General features: G+C 37.8%; 1 long non-coding RNA gene across 1 annotated transcript in view; it reads right to left on the bottom strand.

Moving 5' to 3' along the window:
- Nucleotides 1-20,580, bottom strand: part of LOC308691219 — a 41,000-nt gene extending 20,420 nt beyond the window's left edge. The window contains exons 1-2 of the long non-coding RNA XR_014030241.1: nt 20,297-20,580; nt 8,544-8,590 (exon numbers count right to left, since the gene is read on the bottom strand). This is a non-coding gene — a long non-coding RNA (uncharacterized lncRNA). The remainder of the gene's footprint in view (nt 1-8,543; nt 8,591-20,296) is intronic.
- Nucleotides 20,581-21,036: the final 456 nt, after the last annotated feature.

Genomic DNA, 21,036 nt, shown 5'->3' with positions numbered 1-21,036 from the left:
TAGATGAAACAAAAATGAAATGAACCCCTTGCCATTTTTAAAACCTTCAGTATACTTATTAATAGTAATGCATTCTTACTAAGATTACTAAGCAATTCTTAGCCAAATCTTAAAATTCTGAACTCATTGGGCTGAAAAATAATAGCAAAAATGCTCATTTTCAATTAGCTTTTGCTTTGAATAAAGAGCAACCAATGTTAAATACAGTTAATTCCTTCATTGGTGTGATTTTATAATAAAAAGGTCAACATTTTTCTATTTAAATAAATTAACAACCGTATAGAAAAATAAGGTGTACCAGTAGTTATGCATGTGCCAAATAAATACTATTTCAATAAAACTGTAATTTCAAATACAAGGCCATCTGTTCCCTGCACGTATTACATTAAATTTTGGTTAGTCCCTTTACATAACGCAAAGGGCAGACGAGCGCAAGCCTGCAATCTGTTCAAGAACGGGAAACACTCTTTTTTAATCAGCCAGTATCCAAAAGGAGTATCTTGGGAAATGCAAATGTTATTTGCGTTATATTTAAGTATTTGAATTGTCACAGTTTGTGTGTGCACAATTAGGCAACGCAAATGCAAAATGAGTTTGCAATCACATCTGAATTTTGACAATATGCTAATACAGTTGGTCTTCAGACTGAGTGCTTATTGCCCGTCTGGATTTCTCTGTGCATCTCATCACACATATAGAGCAGTTGTACATGTCTCATCAACTGTAAAAGCGGGCTCTTTCTGGCAAGATATCACAAATATGATAAAACTTGACATCAAAGGGGTGGTTGAATATGATTTCACTTTTCTAACTTTAGTTAGTGTGTAATGTTGCTGTTTGAGCATAAACAACATCTGCAAAGTTACAACGCTCAAAGTTCAAAGCAAAGGGAGATATTTGCTTTTAAAGAAATCGCTTTTTAAGGACTACAACAAACGGCTGGTAGAGACTACACAACATTCCTCCAGGGTTAGTGACATCACCGACCCTAAAATTTACATAAACCCCGCCCCCGGGAACATGATTTATAGATTATCAAGACAGAATATGCTAATCAATGACTAGAAGATAACTACACATAAGCAACATAAATTCATCAACTAACCATTCAGAAATGTCCTGTTGCTTCTACATGTTGTCACTTCTTCTAGAGTCTTTTCATCATTGTCTGACTCCGGTTTGAACATAAAAGGCTAAAAGATTTTGAAATTTTCAGTGCATGTGTGTGTGAGGTAAAATGACACGAGCTCTTGAAGCTCCGCCCCCTGCGCCGGGAGCAGCAGCTCATTTGCATTTAAAGGGACAGACACAAAACGGTGCGTTTTTGCTCACCCTCAAAAAGTGACAATTTTAACATGCTATATAAAAATATCTGTGTGGTATTTTGAGCTAAAACTTCACATACACACTCTGGGGACATCAGAGACTTATTTTACATCTTGTGAAAAGGGCATTATACCACCCCTTTAAGTTAAAAATTATATGCATGCTGCTTTTTCCATTTTAAAGTTTCTGTTTTCAGATCAGTTTTCTATTCATATTTTCAGCCTTTTCTTTTGTGATCGAAAATGTTCTTTTATGATACAATTTTGGTGGAAATTTGCTTATTTTCAAAGGATCAAGCCTGGAAAGTAGTTAACAAATTACACCAGGATTGTTGTCAAAAACACTGAAGCTCACTACATAATTCGTTTATACTGAAAAAAAAAAAAAAAAAACATGCTTATACACCTCAAGATTATTAAACTAATTTCATTGAAATTTCATAATTTATTTTACGAATATAATACCATAATACGAATGGCCTGAAGGGCAGTTTTAAACCACAGGGATTGTGCTTACTAATATGAGATTTGAGGTGAAGTCATATCCTTCAGAGTTTACTAAAATAATTATATATGAAGCATATTAAATACTTCAGCACTGACCAAAACACTATAAATGTCCTACTGAGTATACTGTTAAATATGCGTATACACAGCCAAAAGGTTTTCATCATTTTGTTGTAACTTGTGTACATTACATATGAGTAGGTTTATGTTATTGTCTCCTGGGAGTGAGTGGCCTTAACTTCAACTAACACATTTTACAGATGAAATAAACTATCTAGAAAAACAAACAATCATGCAAGGCGTTTCCCCCTGAATTATCTCATGTTTATAGCAAATTATCTCACGTTTAGCGAATGACGGCCCTTGGGGTTATATTGTTTGCGTGTGTGAGCTTCACCCTGCCTTTCTGTATGAGTCACAGAGCACTTTCTCTGCTGGCTCAGACTACTGAACAATGTGATTACTCCAGTTGTCATTATATCGAACGATTTAAGCTGAACAACCAGTGCATGCCTCCTGAGTCACATCCTCTACACAAACCCGCACACATACCTCATGCCTGCTCATATCCGTCACTGAGTCATACCTGTAGCACACACACATTAGGAAGAATAGAGCTTGCCAAGCTGAACCCCCTACACACACACACACACACACACACACACACACACACACACACACACACACACACACACACACAACGGTTAAAGAGTAATCATACACATACTTTTGCAGAATCATAACTCATAAAATCCAGCACACACCTGTCATTCATCACTCAAACCACATATCTTCCCACTCACAGACTTTATGCTCGAATTTATAATCTTGCATCTTTCTCTCAATTTCTATCTTCATCTTTCCTTCGCGGTTGGTGAAAAAGAGATGGTAGAAAGTCAGGCAGAGGGATATAGCGGGGTGGAGGGTGAGGTATGTGCTGCATTCTTCGGCAGGCATTCAGTGGGATAATGTGTTGGTATGAGCAGTATGTGGCAATCTGCCCGAGTGGCTTCCAGTGCTGCTTTAAAAGAATCATAAAGTAATAATAAAAACTCTGATCCAGATAAGAACAAAGATTTAAGTCTATAGAAATGCAGAACTATCCAAACAAACACATTTATGCCTGCCTAGTTCAGTAGTAAATATTATGTGCTTTACTTAGCCTATATGAATTATTGTGCTTTACTTAGCCTATATGAATTATTGTGCATTATGTGGTGACAGTATAAAGGTGCCTGGAATATAGCAGCATAACATCACGGGCATACAAACAGAAGCCTTAAAAATACCATCCAAGGCAGTGCTTCTCAACCTGGGCGCCTCAGTAAACTTCCACAGATCCACAGGGTGACTTAAAATTAATTATATAAAAAAAAACTTAATGAAAATAAAAAATAAACAGAAATTTCCTCTTCAGTAACTATTGATTTTATAGAAGAACATACAGAATCCGAATCAATAAATCAACACTCCCAGTTTCTGTTAATAAAAAAAGTTTGAAAACAAGAAGCATTGTCATAATTACTGCAGAAACAAATTATGAGTAGATTATAGCTTGGCAAGCTACTATTTCTAAGTAGCATCCCAACACTGATATAATGAGATTGGCATGTAATCAAAAATAATTCAATTAATAAAATAATGGAAAAAAAGCTACATTCACAAAAATATTGCATTTGCCATTTTCTGTGTCTTGTTTATACCAACACAACCCAAAACATCTCATAAACCTTTGATGGAGACTTTCCTACTAAATTTAGTTAGAAAAAATTTAGTGGATCAAGCATGGACAGATCTTGTAACATTATTTTTACCATTTTGAAGTGATACCATTTTTACTGTCTGGTGCAGTCATAACAACCTGGAGCTGAACACGCTCAAAACAGTGGGGATGATTGTGGTCTTCATCAGGAGAAACACCACAGCACTCCTCCCACTCCCCATCATGAACAGCAATGTGGTGACCGTGGAGTCATTCAGGTTCCTGGGCACTACCATCTCACAGGACCTGAAGTGGCACAATCACATTGACTCCAAAGGCCCAGAGGTTGTACTTCCTTCGCCAGCAGAGGAAGTTCAGTCTGCTACAGGAGCTGCTGATGCAGTTCTACTCTGCAGTCATTGAGTCTGTCCTCTACACCTCTATAAAGGTCTGGTCCAGCTCAGCTACCAAATCAGACCACAGAAGACTACAGCAGATAGCCTGGATTGCTGAGAGAATCATTGGTACTCCCCTCCCCACTCTCCAAGCACTGTACTCATCCAGAATGAGTAAAAGGGCTGGCAAAAATCACACTGGACCCCTCACATCCAGGCCAATTCCTCTTTGAACTGTTGCTGTCTGGTTGTCGCTACAGAGCACTTAGCATCAGAACAGCCAGGCACAAGAAAAGTTTTTTACCTCAGGCCATCTACCTTATGAACAGTTAAATGCCCCCACTGGGCAATAAACGTGCAATACAAAACACTATTTATAATATTTATTTAGCACACCATACCTCTTATTTGCATTCCCTTACATTTGTATATAACATACATATTTTTTTATCTGTGTTTTGTCACTGTCATACTGTCTGTGCTGTGGAAGCTTCTCACACAAAGACAAATTCTTCGTAAGTCACGAAATCACGAAAAAAGATGAGCGAGGAGAAAAAGTGGTATTATCTGAGCCTACTTCACCTTTCCAGGCGGAGACCTGAGGCTTCCCATTTCCAGGACACGTCATGACACTTCAGTGAGACTTTCACGACACAAATCGGCACAATACCAAATGATTTTGTCTCATTATAACAGTGAAAACAACTTAAAATATTAAATAAATGTTATTTATGGTCATACAGATAAGTGTAAGACATCATTCGAAACTAGGTCTAAAGGGTCTATTTTGTCTATTTGTGTACACTCACAATAAAAACAAAACATTGAGCTTATAAAGAAAACAAACAGAATGCTGCTTTCTGCCATCCCGATTTCCTTTCCGTCAAGTTTGGCTACTAGCAAGTTCTTGCGTGCCATCTGAACTCTTGTTTTAGGTTGGTGTGTACTATGTAGATTCTCTTCGTCTGCTCTTTTTCCTGTTGTGGCGGTTAGCAAACAGTGTTGCATAACCATGTACGCCCCCTTCTGGATTGGAGTGTGGATCGCCTGTGACTGACTATATTCATCATCTGACTGCATGCACCGAACCGTGACGGTTCAGGACTAATATATGTACCATTACACCCCTAGTAAAAATATTTGGCAATAAAAGCTTTCCGATTCTGATATCAAGCAGTAGACAAATCAATCTGAATATCTTTGAAAAATGTAAGATGTCATAAACCATAAACTTTGATTGAAAAAGACTGGATTTGCCAAAGTTCTCATTATCAGAGTCCATTACCTTGTAAACACAACAACTTTGATTTCTGACAAGCCTGATAAAAATCCTGGAAATTGCATAAAACCATCCAATCAAATTGGAGCCTATGATTCTAAGAAAGCCTTTGCCACAAAGAAGCTGCTTATGATGGACAAATATGAATAGTTTTTCATCACATGTCCATCTGGAGATCTCCTCTAACATAGACAGGATAAAGCCTGCATATGTATTGCACTGTCTGCACCAACATTTTACCATTATGAAAGTGCACCAGGCAGTGCAATGAGCAAACATTTTTCCGACCACAAACATTTGAACTATATACGCACAGTATATTGCAGTTTGAAAGTTCAAATAACAAAAGTGTCAGGGAAGATTGTGGGAATACCCACACTCAGCACGATATATTTTTAGCAGTCCGTTCAGGAAGCCAATTAGATTTTATTGGATTCTTTGCATGTGTTGTATTCTGAGTATATGCTGATGAACTCTGGTAGGAGATACAGGGTCCCATTAAGTAGGTACAATTGATATAAATACTAATTTGTTCCTTTGTCAATCAAATTTATCAATGAGTAATTTCAGCAGGATAGGGAGAGTAGGGGGTGTTGAGATAATTGTAGGTACTATCAACTGCTTGTATGTTGGTGTACATGCAACTAAGGGTGATGTGATGTGATGCAAGTAATTTATGCATTAAAATGTTGTTTTTTTAGGAAGTTTTTGTAAGTGTGATGGTTTGTTAATGTCTGTATTATGTATGTTTTGTTGGTTAATGTTGCAGCAGTTCTCTCATTCAATTTCTCCCATGGAACACAATAAACAGTTCCCTGAACCATGACTACATATACATTCCTATTTGGGCAAGACTGCGTTTCTCAGAGGGCCTTAGAGTTAGTTAGTTAAGAGTAAGTTAAAAATAATAGGAACACTGACAAAAAAATTACCTTTAGGGGTGCAACAGCTTGTCATGCTCAAAAAGATACTTTTGCAATTTTTCCACTTTGTTTTCCTGAGAGAGTAATTTTTAATCAAGTTTATCTGTAAAACACCAATTTATATGACCTTCCTCTTTAGATAATGTTGCCCCACTGGTAGTTTGTGTATTTTTCGTCTGTGTTCCTGTATGTGTTGTGTGTGTGGTATCTGAGAGGACTCTTGAGAAGACAAACAGCGGTCAGAAAATGGAAGGAAGACAGAAGATGAAAAGACGGAGAGATAAACAGACAGAAGGATTCTGCAGTCCTGACGCAGAATGCAAAGCAATGCAGCTGCACTCATTCAATCACCTCTCTTCCCTTCATCTATTGGAACAGACAGAAGGATAGATAGACTCTCAGTGTGTGTGGGAGCTCTGCTCTCTGCCCATTCCTCCATCAACTCTGGTCCGCCTGGGTCATCCGTCTATTGATGGCTGGAAAAGGATGAGCGATATGAGGCGGAGGAGTCAGTCTGCTACACTAACCAATTTCTCACTGGTGAGTGAACTTGGCGAATCATGGCAGGAAGACGCATGGAGTGTGTCTGTCTCCTGCCCTGAGGTCCAGAATTCACAATGTGGGTGTTACTATTCAAAGAACACAGGCAGTTACGGTTGTTACAAGAATTGCACAAATGTTACAAAATCCGCACAACGTCTGGGTGTGTGCACACGTGAAGATAAATGTCTCGGTGACTGTGCTGGACAAACAGCATTTGAGAACGATCAATAAGTGCAGCAACAGTCGATACTCGTTGCTTCCTCCCCGACAAACAACATGTTCTTTTCTCCTCCATCTATCTCAATTTCTATTCTTCTCCCTTGTGCCAAGTCAATCCCTCCATCTTCCGTTTCCTTTGTCTTTCCCCTTGTCTCTCTCCTTCCACCCCCCACCCACCTGCTTGCTCTACTGCAGTGTGCTCTGATTGGATGAAAGCTTGTCTCGAACCACTTTAACTTTGTCCGAGTTGGTTATACTATTGGCTATCTCGAACAGGCCTGGGTGAGAGAAGGAAGGGAGGGAGGGGGACATTTCCCCTCAGTCCCGTACCCGCTGCAGGGAGGGCGCAGTGGGCATGACTTCGCAAGCGAGGCCCAGGCAGACTTGTGGCCTGTCTGTATAGGACTGGATGGAGCCGGATCGGCCTGTTTGGCCTGGAGGCCTTTAGAGATTAAGGTTTATTTGATTGGGCACATCCATGGGCAGCTATCCCATGGCTAAGAGGGTGCCAGGAGACTGATGAGTCATGTTTTCACTTTGTTGCTTGATGCACAGATGTGCCGAATCCTGATACGATTACTGTTGATTCAGAAAGAAAATATTTTTGCAGGTTTTCTAAGACCTCAGTATTTAATGGATGCCTGTTTCCGTCTCAAAGTAAATTGCAACTTTATTCTCATCATAATACTTTTTATTTTAAAATGAGACTTTATTTCTTACTTTTGTTACATCTCACAATTGCAACTTTGCTTCTCATAAATGCAACTTTATTTCTTCCAAATTGTGACTTTTTATCTCACAGTTTTGACTGTCTAGTAATTGCAACTTTAAATGCGACTGTACATTTTGCAAATGCAACTTGATTTTTTCAGAATTGTGACTTTTTTTCACAGTTAAGCAACTTTGTTTCTCATAATTCCAATTTTGCATTTCAAAATGTATCTTTATTTCTCCAAATTGTGATTTTTTTTAATCAGTGTCGCAACTGTGACTTTCTCATTATTGCAACATTATATTTCGCGATTGACTTAATATCTCCCAATACGACATGCTGTATCTTGTGTTTCTCATTAATGCACCTTTATCACAATGTGATTCACTATGTGACATCATTCGACTTTACATCTTGCAATAGCAACTTTGTGGGATAATAAAAATTTATAGAGAAAGAAAGTCACAGTTACAAGATATATTGTCACACTTTCCCACAATTACATTTTTATTTTTTACTCTCAGATGGAAAAAGGCTTCCATAATATTTAGCTAATTATGTACAGCGATTGAATACACATTTGTGCTGTCCACATAGTCTGTAAGAGCTGGACAGTACACATAAAAGAGAGATTGTAGTATGTATGTGGAATACCGGTACCTTTCCAACTATAGGAGCACACAGGGGACTCACACATGTACAACCGCTGTCCTTCTAACCAAATTATGATGATCATATCTGGTTGACTCATGAATTGTGACTATAGAGGGGCGGTATCACCAACCACTCCCTTTTTATAACACTGTTCTGCTGGGTAATGTTTCGAAGACAGTTGAACAGACAGCTCCAACAGGACGCTGGTGTGACAGTCTGCCACCCGCAGGTTCACTACAGTACTGCAACCATGCATATCAAGGGACATTTCACATTGCTCTTACCTCTTATGTGGGAAATATTCAATTCCATGTTGAATTTGCAGGCTCATCTGTAAGGGACATACAAAGAAAAACTCAGTTTAGTAAAAGAATTACAGTCAAAGCTTTGTTTTAAACTGTATGTCTCAGGAGTGTCTCAGAAACAGACACTCAATGACGTAGGCACATCATGATCTTTACTCTACCCCTTTATCTCGATCCCTTCATTTATTTCTCTGTGTACCCTGGAATTATTCTTCTCTCCTGTTCTAAATCTACCTTAGTCCCTCCCCCCTGCTTTCCTCCCTCCCACGTTGTCCTCAAATGCCCCGGCCTGGCGCCCTGTTTAGCTCATGTTGGTGCTTTTCCTGTCTGTGTGTGTGCGTCTTAATGTTTCAGTTTTTCCTTGTGCTTCACTGCATGACAAATATTTACACGTTTTTATTGCCAAAGCAAAAGTGGCTAACGCAATCATTATTAAAATGAAAGAATATAAAAGGAAGAAAAATATATAACGTAAGTAAATTGCAGTTTTTCATTATTTGGCATTGTGTCAAATTTGTGAAAAACACGTTTAATTATGTTGGACTTCATTTCACGCATTTCATTCAACTTCTCGCATACAGGATTCGTCTCATTTCCTTTTTATTTGCATTGCAGGCAAAGTGTAACCTTTTATCTTGTAGAAGCTATGCTTTACTCTTTTTTTTCCCCTCGATCTCCGGTTATTCCCTGCTTCCATTTTAATTAACGTTGTATCGCTCTCTCTCTCTTTCTGATGAAGAAGGGGGTGGGAATTGGGGTGGATATCCGCATTGGTTGCCATGGCACCAGACAGCTCCATTTCTACCAATGCACATGAGTAAAGTGTGTGTGTGTGTGTGTGTGTGTGTGTTTGACTGTGAGACGCTGTGCAAACTGTGAATGTCTGTGTCTTAGTCTATCATTCAGCTATACTGTGACTAATTCATCATGAGCTACATTTAGTTTTTTTTGTTTCCTAAAACAGTCAAAAGTTCAATGACATTAAAAAGAGGCAATCAAAACTTACCTACAAGCCAAGCAAGTGTGTTCATCTCAATTTCATGTTACTTTTCTGAAGATGGATTTAACCTGTTTGAATTTCACTATTTTGGTTTGGTGTTTCGCTTCCAATAGGGACTATTATAAGAGCACATCTGCTGCAAAGCTTTCTATTCCCCTTAGAGCAGTGTCTCTGATCTATTGCTGGCCTTATGCTGGCCTTTTCTCTTCTCTCTTCCCAGAAGAGGGCACTATTGTTTCACAGACTCCCCTTACACAGAATTCTGAACTATGACCACGGATCTGAGGTCTTCAGGTTCAGCATTATTGATCATGTAGCCCTTGACACTGTGAGCTGAGAGTAATTATTACAGTGAGAAACTAAACAGGCATGTGGATACTGATGTGTGATCAAGTCCTTTACAGGAAAACAAGCAGGTATAGGACAGATTTTCCGGAGAAACAACTGACAATGAAAAACTCTTCATGGGATCCACATTTAGCATAAATTTTAAGAGTGTGAAACTACGAGAAAAAAAAAAACATCCATATGTTTATATGTTTCCATATATTTTTGTAAATGTGGGGACTAATTGTTTTTGTCTTTTGGGGAAAAAACAAACAATGAAAAACTCCACATTTAGCATAAGCACATTTTAAAACGCTGGGGCAAGAAACTGGGGAAAAAAATATGTCAGTCTGGTTTTCATATGAATTTGTGAATTTAGGGACACTACATAAAAAAAATAGTGTTTGGAAATAACAAAATGCAAAAAACTTACATAAAATATGCTTGCTTCAAGTGGTTAAAGTATTTTTCAGTGAGAACACAATGCCAACACGATGACAACACATTTACCGAATAAATTCCTAGATAAGCATCACAAAAGTCACGTGTCTTTGCCTCAACAAGTTTGTGTAACTGAATCATTTGCTCTGAGAACGAAAAGAAAAGATGTTTCTCTGGTCATTTAGAAATGTTGGAGCCAAAGCCAGTCCATAAAATGTTTGCCAACATCTGAGAGGAAGTAGCCAATTTCCACATAAGTGATGATTTTTTTCTCTCGAGCATGGGGTTTGAAATGTCACTTTTTCCCTTTGGAAACGTTTTATGCGACATTACTTTTCCTCACCTAAATTAATTTCACAACTTGGATGTAAACACAGATAATAAATGTAATAACTGAGCAAGGCCACCGCTTGCTGTTTCCTTGGAGCGTAGGCACTAAACAAACTTGCAGAGACACATTCAGCACACACACACACATGCATACTCTACAAGCACGTACATTGACTAAACTACGGTGTAAGCGTACAGTATTGTTGAAGGTCTTTGCTTTGAGGATGATCCTCTTCACCAAGTTAAACAAAAGGGCCTCACCAGCGGCCTGTAAGACAAACAGTCTTCCTAGAGAAAACACTGACAGTTACACTGTAACCCATACTGCGTAAGAGGACGCCCGTGCATGCACACACACACACACACACACACACACACACAGCTGTGCAAAGGCCCCATGGAGAGGTACAACTATGCGGATGTCTTGAGCCCAGAGCAAAGTAAAGACAATAGAGCCTTTGACAGTCTGACTGTTTCTGTATTTCACTACCGTCTAAATGTCTATCTCTCATGTCTCCAATTTTCCCTGTAGTTGTCCTTTCTTTTTCTCTTTGGCCTCAGACTTTCATATAATTTTTTTTTTATAAAAGTTAACTATTTACTCCACGGATTTTCAGAAAAGTATACATAGTTCAATTAGTTTCAAATCAGTTCAAAGAGGTTGAAAATCATTTGACAGATTTACATACTTGAGAATTTTATTGATCCTTCTATTTTTAGCTTTACTAGATAGTTTATAAAGTCCTAGGTTTAAAGGAACATTCTGCATTCCGTACAAATTAAGCTCGATTGACATAACTTGTGGCATAATGTTGATTACCACAAAAATGTATTTCCACATTAAATACTGTTTCAATAGCATAATCGCAAGATGGAAACAAAGCGTGTTAACATGATTTCAGTTTAAAAGAAGAAAAAAAAAGTCTAAAACCATAAACAGGCCTGTAAACACAACAAACACTTACCAGCTCAAATAATACACAAGTTTTAGCTAAAGAATTGCTTTTATAAAATTAAGCATCACTTTTTTTTCCTTTTCTTTTGCTTTTAAAACTTAAAAGTTTTTTGTTTTATTTGAAAAACAAAAACTTGAAAATTGACCCCATTTACTTCAATTATAAGTGTCTAAATGCAAAAGTGTAATTAAAAAAAAAGGTTTACATCACTTTTTTTGTGGTAATCAACATTATGCAACAAATGCTGGATTTAGATTAACTTAGAATATTTCTTAAACTGGACAACACAAAGAATCAAATTGTACAAAACAGCTGTGTGTTTTTAGAGAGAACGAACTGGGTTTCCACCCTAAGAGGCCTCTCTGGATAGGTGAGTAGGTTAATGTATGTCTTTGAATGTATGTGCGTGAGCACTGTAAACATACAGTGCTGCTCTGAAAACGCTGCACCCTCTGACCCTGGAAACTGCTGCAGTGCAACAAGTTCATTCAAATACATGCATACACATACACTCAGCGGAGGCCTCTGGGAGGAAACACACATGCCTTCTCCATGTGACAATGCCAGCACACACACACATATGTGCATATGTTTGGCTCCTTCCTTTCCTGAGCAGCAGACAAATGCAGGGAAAACATGGACCCCTTGCTGATTATTGCGCTAGTAAAAACATAATTTCTATCCATTAGGAGGAAGTCATGTGTCTATTCTACAAACATACAATGATCATGCTGAAAATGGACGAGGTTTGAATTTAGAACAAACACATGAAAACAGTTCTAAAGGGAAACCGTCCTAGACACTTCTTAGTCTAAACTATCTTTTGGTCAAATAAGAGACATTCTGTGGCTCTAGATGTTTAGTGAATGGTGAAAAAAAAAAGGAATGAAGAAAAATATCCCTCAAAGAGTTGCTCAATGAATCCTTGTTTGGACTGTGGCCAGATGTCCTGAAACTGTATCGACATACATGTTGCCTGTCAAACTACATTCCAGACCGGTTCTTTTTCTTTCTGGCTTTAGAATGGACACCTCAGTCATTTACCTGTTTAAGAGAACCCACAGCTCTTTCATAGTTACTGGCATTCTGGCTTCTCAGTTACCACTGACATTGATGTCATAAGGGGAGTTTGGTTTCCAGTCTCACATTTTGTCATATTTTCTACCTGAAAATAGTAAGCCTTTTGAGAAACCAGCTATTCCAAATGGCTCTTAAACCAGAGGTCTAAATATGGCCAGAATAGCATCTAAAGTCAATCAAAATGTAGGCTATTATATATAGTTTTTTAATGCATGCTCCTGGTCTTATTATGAATGATTTATCAGAGAATGTTATTATTGAAAGAAGAAAAACAATTAGTTTTTAACCCTATTCGCACTGGATTAGTATTACCTGGTGACCTCTAGTCATTTGTAATAACTGCGGAGGTTGTCTGTGATCTTAATCCCGCGCGAATCGGCCATGTCTGTAATTTGTAAAGTAAAAAATTCCCCCGCAAATGAAATCTCTGTGATTTGGCAGGGTCATATATAATTCATTTTTTAAAGTTTTAAAAAATTAAAGTTTTTGTTTCCTGTGCGCTTTTTTATCAATCTTTCACGAAGAATGGAGGCTGGGTCATATCGCTATACACCATACAACTATACAATTTGCAGAAAAAGAAAGCTGAAAACCATCAGAAGAGCAAAAACAAAAAGAATGATTAGATGGAGATGGATGACATATATAACAGCATGCGGTAAAGAACATCATTCTGTTTATGACATATCATACAGCTAGACCTATAAAGACAAGACATTTTCAAGCAATATTGACAACTGGCCCCCGACTGAGTCTGGGTTCTCCCAAGGTTTTTTTTTCTCCATTAGGTCACCTGATGGAGTTTTAGGACACCATTAGGTCACTTGATGGAGTTTTTCGGTTCCTTGCCACTGTTGCCTTTGGCTTGTTCAGTTGGTGATATTTTGGGGATATTTAATTTTATTTTATCAATCAATTAATTTCACTAGAACAAACCTTGTTGTATTATTTTAATTTAATACTGTGAAGCTGCTTTGATACAATCTGTATTGTGAAAAGCACTATACAAATATACTTGACTTGACATCATAGAGTAAAATCACAGGCTTCGCTTATCCCATGTGAATGCGCCAAAATCCAGTGCGAATAGGGCTTAAGTAATATTTAATAAAATTAAACTAATAAAAAAAAAAACTTTTTCCTTCTAAAACAACTTTCCCTTTCTTTCCAGGCTATTGGATACTGTCAACAAACAGAAAAATAGCTGCTTGGGTATTGCAAACGTTTATTCACGTCTGTAACACACTTTTTATCATCCAATCAATTCCCAATGGACAAAAAGTCCCACTCCAGTTTTTTTTTCTCAATTAATATTATGTTTCCCTCAGAAATACACACTGTTAACATCTACATGAATTCATGTTACTTCTATAATGACATACATTATAGTTTTAGTGTGTTGTGAACAGCACTTCATGTTGACTAACGGCTAAGTACAGTGTATGTTTTGTGCGCGTACATGCTTCTCTGGACTTCTACATATGACAGTATAATAAACACAGCGGTCACTTAGCTTTCTTCAACTGCTTTGGCTAACTTTCATACACAGTCTCATTCTGTCATGTGTAATGTACACAGAGAGGCACTCTCATGTTTTGCTAAGAAATGCTGAAAGTCTAACGATGTGTTAAGAGACATTTCTGCTGGATAGAGTGAACAAAGACAAGGTGACTGTTTCAGTCCCAATAAAACAAAATACCCCAAAAAACAAAACAAAAAACACAAAAAGACTTGCACAAGAATGCCATAAACAGATGTTTCTGAAACATGTGCTGTGCTCTGGTGTTAAATTTACTGAAATTAATCCATGAATTAACGCTGGAATGTGATTTTTCTCCGTGGTTGGATTTACTACACAGAAGAACGACTGGAACGTGTTCTTTGGCACCTCCCAGTGCAGCGGGAAGCTAGAAGAAAACCAGGAGTGTGCTATTTCCAAATGTCTGTGTGTTTCTCATTTAAAAAAAAGGAAAGAAAAAAAAGAAATTAGATCACTTTAATATCTATATAGAATCGTATATAAGAAAAATTGTTCTACCAGACAGCATTGAGATTAAATTGAGAGCAGTTTTGTTTGCTTAAGTTTGTTGTTTCTATCCTCATACATTTCAGATAATGTTCACACACTGCAAAGATTTAGCAAAATATTAAAAGTCAGTTATTTCAATTATCTTCTCCTAAGGAAAAATCTTTTAGTAGAAACATCTAAAAAATAACTGAGGCTTTAAAGACCCACTGAAGTGCCTTCAGCGTCTATTTATAGTGTAAGGGGCGGGACGCTTCGAATTCTAGAGAGAATTTGATTGGACAGAAAATTTGAGAGTAGAGTGCAGAGTGATGTCATCAAAATCATTGATCCATTTTGGCGGAAGTGAGAGACTGTACGTTTTGAAAGCTTATATCTTCTAAATGAGAATTTTGTCATTGTTTTGGAGCACACTAGCTTACAGATAACCTAAATAAATGTCATACTAAAATCCAAAAAAACATTATTCCAATTTCATTAGGACTAATAAAACATAAGCACACATTAAAACTTTGGTCAATACGATCAAATAATAATTTTCTTGTTAAGGACAATATTCTATTTGTCTGAATAAATAAAAAAATAAACACTACAAACTACAATCAATGATTTTTAATGCCACAAGTTCATTTAGGCGTCACAACACTATAATGCAAAGTGTAAAAAATTGTGTTTTTAAAGATTAAAAAACTTTGATTGTAAGATGATGCTAATTGTAATGTAAAAATAGGAGAAATGCCCATACAAAAAATTATATGAAAAATAAATCAAAATTAAATAAATTGAATATTTTCCAATGACGCATATGGTACCAATTAATCTAATTACAGAACGTTTTCCTGAGCTATGAAAGAACAATCTCTTGATGTTTCTCTGAATTGCTGTCATTGGGTATTGAAAAACAGAAAAAAAAAAGAAAAAAACAGAGACAACATCGACAACCAAATGGAAACGTTTTACAATACAAAATACTCATTTGCATGACTGTCAGAACATATTTTCATATGTGAGAATTTGCATCACTATAGCTTATAATGCACAACTATAGATATAAATATAAATATGCCTGAGCTCTGTGAATAAAGGTGTAGTGAAAAACTGTGTTCTTGTCACACCATTTGTCAAATGTCCCCAAGAAGCTACGTGCGTGTCCCAGTATAAGCTGCTCAAATTCTATTACTCCAGTCTCATCCAGTCACACATACAGCAGTTGACCCTGCCTGACCCCTGCAACTGTGGCAACCCACTTCCTGTCATTCTTTGGACTATTCTGGGATGCATGTACAGTAGATGCTCTGATCTAATCTCTGTAGCACCATTCACAACCATAAACTCATAAACTCAACTCGCTACAATAGTTGTAAAAAGAGAAAAAATCTAGTTGTAGTAAGCAGCCTTCCTCTCAATACCCATATATTCAAATAGAAAAACACCAACAACAACCAAACCTATACGAACCCTGTCAGGACTTTAGAGTGTAATTTACAGCACACTATGTCTGATCTATTTCTGGATGGGGAGTTGTGTCCCTGTTTTGGTTGGAGGCACAGGGAGATAAACAGAATCTTCAGTTGACGAGAGTGTTTGAGAGCGTATAGATGGTATTTTTACACAGCTGGGTCAGACTTAGCCCAAGGCATCTGTCTCACTCTCTCTTTCTTCATCTACAGCACGACTAACCGTCTCAGATTCAAAGTTTCGCTTTCTGTTTATCTGTCCTGTTTTCTTCCAAATTCTCCTCCTGATCTTACAGCTCTTACATCTGTCAGCTACTTGCGTCATTAATGTTTGTGTTTAGCCAATTATAATGAGGTCACAAAGTCTACTTCTGTTTAGTGTGGAGAGAGATCTCCGGAGAGTTCCTCGAGCAATTTTACATTTTGTTATTGTGGTATGTTGTGTCTTTTTACTTTTGTTAAGTATACTATCTTAGATTAACAGTACTAATGTAAGACACACTACCGTTCAAAAATTTGGGGTCAGTAAAAAATGTCTCTTTCTTTTCCTAAAGAAAGCACTTTGGATGAATTGATCAGAAAAGCAAAGACATTTATAATGCTAAAACATGTTTCTTTTAAAAAAAATTGCTGTTCTTTTAAACTTCAATTCAAAGAATCCTGAAAAAGCACAACCGATTTCAACATTAACAATAGAAAGAAATGTTTCTTGAGCTCCAAATCGGCATATTAGAATGATTTCTGAGGGATCGTGTGACACTAAAGACTGGAGTAATGATGCTGAAATGATGCTTAAATGCTGATTTAGCTTTGACAATTACATTTTACAAAAAATAAAATGAAGTTATTTAAATTTCAAAATATTACTGTTTTTACTGTATACTTGATCAAATAAGAGAGTTCTTTCAAAAACATCTTTCCATCTCCAAACTTTTGAGCTGTATGCTCTGTTAAGTTTCTGACTATAGAAACTAAAAACATCTGGGATCTGTCATAATGGCTAATCGAAAACCAGATATAGTCCTCAAATGTATTTTCAGCATTGCTGCCCTTCTAGCTGCCACACACTCCATTTAAATACAGACTGTCAGACTTCATCTAGCTCAAACAGTCTCATGATACGCTCCTTTGCATTTATAAGCTGTGAACTGAGTTTACTTCACACGTGCTGATAGTCGACCTTCAGTCGGCTCATTCTTCTCTTCTGAATTTAGCAAGCAAAAAACAAAGCACTTGCTAACTGGATTGAGCAATATGATGCTTGTTTTTTTTGTTTGTTTTCTTCATAAAGGCAACCACAAGTAGTGAAGTGCTACTTTGTATCCCAACAAACAAGATGAGCCCACATGAGATAAAAGTAATTATGATACTGTAAGCAATTATACTTTTTTTTTTTTTTTTTTGCTAGATAATAATATAGCCCAATTTTACTTTTATACTAATAAACATTCTAAGAAAGACCCTGGTCTGCTATAAAAAAAGGATTAAAAATGGGATAACATCAATCAATTGAGCTAATAATAATAATAATAATAATAATAATAAAAATGTAGTAGTTGTTTAATTCAAGCAAATACAACTGGGAATACATGTGCCCAAACAAAAGCACATTGACTACAGGTGCAACTCTTTTCTTTCTCTTCCTGTGAACTAACAACAGAAAGAAAGCAGAAAAAGAGTAATAGAATACAGCAAAGAGAGGGGTGGGAAAAGGCACTTTCGGTCAGTTCATATGAGGCATGGCGGTTTTGGCAGTTGCTCTGGGCAACATGCCATTGTTTACATGTGGGAGGGATTAAAGCAGCTCTGAGCGACGCCATTGGCTGAGGTCAAGTTACACTATCAACAACTATTTTGAAATCTTGTGGTGAACCCAGCAGTGCTTCCAATTCACCTCACGGCGTCTGAAATGTTAAATTAAAATAATTTAACTAAATGCCATGAAATGATCAGAATTCAGTTTTCTCAATATTGTGAAACTGACATAACTGAGTTCATACATCTCAGCAGAAGATCACATGGTTATTTTTAAATAGCAATAGTTCATATAGATCATATATATGCAGATGGTTTCTCATTAATAATATATGATCACTGTGGTATAAATAATTTATTTTTTACAAGGCAGAGTGTGAAATCTTCAGACATTGCATAACAGTGCAGGAAGACAGAAGTAGAGCAAAGGTAAGGAGGGAAGTAGAGTATTCACAAAAATCCCATGGACGCTAACAACAAATAAAAAAATTGCATCATCGTCCATTCATAGAGAAAAACGTAGAACATTTAGTTTATTCACGTTCTAACAAACGGCAAGAAATGAATATTATATAAGTATATTTACATATTTAAGTATATCTAATCTAATCGAATGGGTTCTCCAGTCGTCATCTTATTCAGTTTAGCCACTCAAAACAGCATCCAACCAAGAACAGAGCCTGCCCGTAATCTGAACTTTAACCTGTGAAGGACCAAAGTCCCTCATGACCTCATCGTCTCCTTTCACAAACACAATGGGAGTCATCGTGACCTCTCGCTCCTCGGTATGAGCCAGCTCAGCAAAAACCTGAGAACTAATCAGATTAAAAAGAGGAGGAAAGGGATGAGATCAGACCGAATCAGACACAACAAGAAACACTTTTTAATCACAGGTGCCTCCTCTGTTTGATTTTGTCCCACTTTTCTCATTCTCTCTCAGTGTAACGCAATGAAGACTTGAATTAGGAGGTTCTATCAAGTGCTGACAGTAAGGTTTGTGAGTGAAGCAAGTGTTGAAAGTCCACTATATGGCCAATGGTGTGTATGTATGTGTGTGGGCAAGTGGTCAGAAGGGAGGATGATGACTGAATGACCTTCACATGTGCCTGTTGTTATTTTCCATAGGGGTCAGCCACTAAGAATGCACGGCATGCAAAGACCGCATGTGTCTCTCTTCCTAGTAAGCCCTTTTCTCTCCCTCATTCTCAGTCTGTATCTCTACCTCCCTTTCTGCTTGTTCACTCTGTTTTCTTTCTGTCTTTTATCAGTTTCTCTGCCACAGATTCTTTCGTTCTCCATAAGCACAAAACTTGCGATAAGAGTTTGAAATTAAGTTCAAAAAGTATGGCTATTTTAGGCGGTTTCCCCTCAGGATATCCTTTTGGACATGCTGTATATTTTCAAACTCTCATGCAGATTACCACCCAACCACCCCTGAACCAGAAAAGTCACCCGACAACTTTTGCAGGCTGTGTGCACACGCACACATTGCTAATGCAGCATAAGCATAAACAATTCAAAGCCCTTAAGCAAGTAACTGAGGAGCGATTGTATGGATTAGTGAGCGATAAGAAAGAATCAGAGCTTTTTCTTGCGTCGCTTGGCTTATCAATCAGTCGACGGCATACGCAGACAGCTGTGAGGAACTGCTTTGATGCCGTCTGAAACTATGTCTCTGTGTGTGCCCCCTCAAAACACTAGGGAGAGAAAGAGAGAGTGAGTCTCTATTTCTGGATGCAGTAGATGTCTGGACGTCTGAACAAAGGAGACACAGACGAGACAGACGAGGAAAAAGACGGCAGCTGAGTCCATCATACACTGCAGCAGTGAGCAACCCCTCCGTTAATAATACAATCTGATTAATACACATCCATAACACACGCAAACACTCAAGATGAGTATATGACACACACACACACACACGCATGCACGCATGCATACAAATTCATATGACATTCAGTCAAGTATATAGCATAACTCATATACAGCACATGCACACGGATCACAATATTTCTTACTTTTACAGATTTCACAGAGTAGACATAATGTCAACAGTACTTTTATCAAGTATGTACGTGCAAATCGTGCAAATCTTGTCTGCAAAAATATAGTCTTTTTACCCTTCTAAACTGATCATAAGCCTCCCAAAGTGAAATACTGTTACATTTAAATCACGTTTAAGACATTTAAAGCCACGTGTTTAGATGAAGAAAAACTGTGTGCTAACTTTAGACCCTCCCATTGCCATGAAGTGAAAAACTGTACTGAGAAAAACATGCTCATGGTATCAAAACCTAACCTCACAAACACACTCACTCACACATACACGACACTCAGCCAGACTCCAGAAATATACTTACCCACTACTCCACAACTTAAGCCGTCCGTTCCGTGTGGGGACCGTTCCTTTATATTCATGCAGAGATATCTGAAAAACATGTACTACACACCTTCTGCTCTGCTCCTCTATTTCACTTTACTTTCTTTCCTCAGTCAGTTAAATCCAGTTTCAACCTCTTCCCTGAGCAAAAAGAGCGAGAGAGCGAGAGAGAGAGAGAGAGTGGTAGAAGCTAGTGAATGCTCCAGACACAAACGCTCAGTGAAAAGACCACTGCCACTTTTCTGCATACTCTTCCACCCCCCCCCCCCACCCTCCTCTGCTCAGCTCTCCTACCCTCCCCTTTCAGAGACTCAGTCCTGTAGCAGAGCAGAAGCCATCTGGTACAGGCCAAAGTCCACTGCAAATGCAATGTGTGTGTGTGTGTGTGTGTGTGTGTGTGTGTGTGTGTGTGTGTGTGTGTGTGTGTGTGTGTGTGTGTGTGAGAGAGAGAGAGAGAGAGAGAGAGAGAGAGAGAGAGAGAGAGAGAGAGAGAGAGAGAGAGAGAGAGAGAGAGAGAGAGAGAGAGAGAGAGAGAGAGAGAGAGAGAGAGAGAGAGAGAGGAAGAATTAAAATTTACTGTTTGCACTGTATTGAGTTTGCATCCCCACAGCGTGTGAAGTTATGTAAGCATACAGTGTGTCTGTGTGTTTTTGAGAAAGGACCAATGGAAGTCGTGGCGGCTTACTTGGTGCCATTGGCAAGAAAAGACATGGGGGAAGA

Source organism: Scardinius erythrophthalmus (assembly GCF_964197995.2).
Source record: "Scardinius erythrophthalmus genome assembly, chromosome: 5".
NCBI lineage: Eukaryota > Metazoa > Chordata > Actinopteri > Cypriniformes > Leuciscidae > Scardinius > Scardinius erythrophthalmus.
This window is presented reverse-complemented; position numbering and strand designations above follow the sequence as displayed.